Here is a 2,981-nt window from a genome sequence, read left to right on the forward strand (position 1 = left end):
GTCAGGCTCTCCAGGCTGAGAAGGGGGCGGGGGGGGCGGCCCACGGGGCAGAAGGCACTGGATGGGGGAGTTGTGTGAGCAAGCCTGACCTAGGAGCTCAGTGAGAGCGGTGGGGTGGGGGCCAGACACGTGGACTTCCGTCCCCAGCCTGCTGAGCCCGTCCCCTCCCCATCCCCCAGGACCAGCTGGTGGCACTTGGGCCCAGAGCTCCTTAGCAGTCTCTCCGCGTCGGGAGGAAGTGGAGCCTGAAGGGCAACACAAAAGCCCTCGACTTGTCCCAGACAAACAGAGGCCAGGCTGGAGGCTGGGGACGGCCGCCGGGGCCTGCCAGAAGTGGCTGCAGGCAGAGCCAGCCCTGGCCAGTCTGGGCTCAAGGTGGGGGTGCCAAGCCCGAGGGCTGGGGACGGAGAGCAGATGGCAGAGGACCGAGGTCCCACCAAAACCTTTAAGATCTGCCCAGGACCCCCGAAATCCCTGCCTCAGGACCACGGGGGACCAGCCAGGAAGCAGGACCCGGGAGGCAGAGGCCAGGAGGGGGTGGCAGGCAGGGCAGGTGGCTCAACCCAAGTTGTAGAAACTGAGCCAGTGGGCCTGGGTCACGGCGGGCGCCCGGGGCCAGCACAGGGCAGGCCCTTTACCCCGAGGGCCCGGACAGCCAGCGCACCTTCAAGTCCTGAGGTGGGGGGGGCGCAGAGCTGGGGGATGGGGTGGCCTGGGCCTCCAGTGCCCACCCTTCCCTGGGAAACGGCTCCTGCCCTGTTGCCTAGTGCCCGGAATGTCCATTGTGCCCGTAGCTTAGCAACACGCCGGGTCACCCCTGCCGCCCCCGCCCCCCAGCCTGCAGTCCGCATTCCTTGGCGCCCAGGTCTCCTCTCCGCAGGCCTCTTCTGTGCAGCGCAGAGCCCTCGGGCCATGCCATGCTCCTAGCATCCTGTGAGGCTGAGGCTGCCGGCGCGGGCAGCTGGGCGCCACCGACCCCCACGTGCTGGTGCCTCCGAAATCACGAAATCACGTTCATTCCTCACCTCGTTCCCGGTTCCGTCCCACTTAGCGCCTCTTTCTCGAAAACACGGCTGCCTGGGGCCGGGCAGGGGAGATGGGGGGAAAGGGGACGGGGCCACACAGGATTCCTGGTTCGGGACAATTAGTGGGCATCATCCATTGCATGTCAATTACACTTCAATAAAAATGGGTTTCTACACTGTTTTCTGTGGTACAAGAAAATATTTTCTGTGGGACAAGGCGTGTTGGCAGCAGTGGAGCGGGGGCGGGGCTGAGGGACCAGGGTGGTCGTCTGGAGTTGGGGGCGGTGCCGCAGGGCCTCCTCCCCCTCCGGGGCAGGAAGGGGCCCCCCCCACCCTCTGTGCTGGGGCCGCTCCGGAGGCCCACCCTGCACCACGGCAAGCCCGCTCCTGGGTCTGTGGCCCTTGGATCCGTGCTGTGAGCGAGGAGCAGACCGGATGGCTCACAGTTGCCCTGCGAGGGACGGGCCACCTGCCCCACCGCACGCGACCCACTGCCCCCAGCCCCACTGCTGGAAACCCTAGAGAAACACCAGGGCCTGACGTAAGAGGAGCCTGGTGGCCCTGGGAGGGGAGTACGTCCGGGGCACCAGGGACTCCTTCCTGCTGCCCGGAGAGTCTAGAGCAATGAAATGGTGGAAACAACCTGGGGCACTTTTTCCTTTCAAAATATGTATTATGAAAAATGTCAAGGGCACCTGGGTGTCTCAGTCGGTTGAGCATCCAACTCTTCTTTTTGGCTCAGGTCATGATCCCAGGGTGAGATGGGAGCCCTACACAGGGCTCAGGGCTGAAAGCATGGAGCCTGCTTGGGATTCCCTCTCTCTCTCTCTCTCTAAACAAACAAACAAACAAACACAAACTTAAAAAAAAAAAAGGGGGAGCTTGGGTGGCGCAGTCAGTTAAACATCTGACCTCGGCTCCAGCTCAGGTCATGATCTCACAGTAGGCGCTGACGGCTCAGAGCCTGGGGCTGCTTCAGATTCTGTCTCCCTCGCTCTGCCCCTCCCCCGTTCGTGCTCTGTCTCTCCCTCAAAAATAAATATAAGCAAATGCAAAGCCTTCCATGTCCCAGGAGTATGGGGCTTCCCCTCCACCGGCCCCCACCCTGCCACCCAGGGCGCCCGAGGCGCGTTCCAGCCACCCAGCCATCTCCCAGTGCCAGCAGCACGCCTAAGCGAGGTGTCATTCCTTAAACCCACAAAATACATACTCAGGCTCCACATTTCCCAAATGTCTCATTTTGTAAAATAAAGCCTCTGGCTTGTTCAGGTCAGGGCTTGAAGGGGTCCGTGGGCACCGCCTCCCCCAGCTCGTGCGGCGGCGCTCGGGGAGCCCAGGGCGCCTGCAGCGATCCCACAGAGCGATCCGGGACTCGGCACAAACATTCCGAGCAGGCGGAGGCAAAATTAAGCTCTAACTGACACCGGCGAGGCCTGGGAGAGTGAGGTCTAGGTGCTGGAAGCCTCTGCGGACTTGACTGTGCTGCTGGAGACATCGAGATGTGTTTGTTCACTTGTTTTAAGAAATAAAAGAAGGAAGAAACCGTTGGAGAGATGCCGGCTCCTCTGGCAGTGATCAGGGAGCCCGGCAGCCCCAGATTCCAAATTCCGCAGGCCCGGGTGGAGCCAGGACCTTGCATTTCCACTGCGCCCCCAGGCGATGCTGACACAGCTGGGCCAGGGGCCGGCCCCAGGGCTTCAGCTCCGGGGATATTTTCAGGGACACACCTGCGGCCCAAGCTTAGGAATGTTTTGCCTCAGGGATCTGCCTCCCGGGTTTGTAAAGACAGCCAGGCCAGCAGAAAGGACCGAAGCCTGGCCGTGGAGGGTCACTTCTGCCTTCTGGGGGAGGGCGGCTTGGCAGAACTCATTCTAGGGAGGATACATCCTGAGTTTGCTAGAGAGACAGGAAGTCAGGAGGGGGTGCTGACCTTTGGGTCACGTCAAAGTAAAGCCC

General features: G+C 61.9%; 1 long non-coding RNA gene across 1 annotated transcript in view; it reads right to left on the minus strand.

Annotated features, from left to right (window-relative positions):
* The window catches only part of LOC144241855 (uncharacterized), a 9,324-nt gene extending 8,590 nt beyond the window's left edge, over positions 1 to 734 (minus strand). Inside the window, exon 1 of the long non-coding RNA XR_013338216.1 lies at positions 665 to 734. This is a non-coding gene — a long non-coding RNA (uncharacterized LOC144241855). The remainder of the gene's footprint in view (positions 1 to 664) is intronic.
* Between the last annotated feature and the right edge of the window lie 2,247 nt (positions 735 to 2,981).

This window comes from Crocuta crocuta, unplaced genomic scaffold (assembly GCF_008692635.1).
Source record: "Crocuta crocuta isolate KB4526 unplaced genomic scaffold, BGI_CrCroc_1.0 scaffold8, whole genome shotgun sequence".
NCBI classification, from domain to species: Eukaryota; Metazoa; Chordata; class Mammalia; order Carnivora; family Hyaenidae; genus Crocuta; species Crocuta crocuta.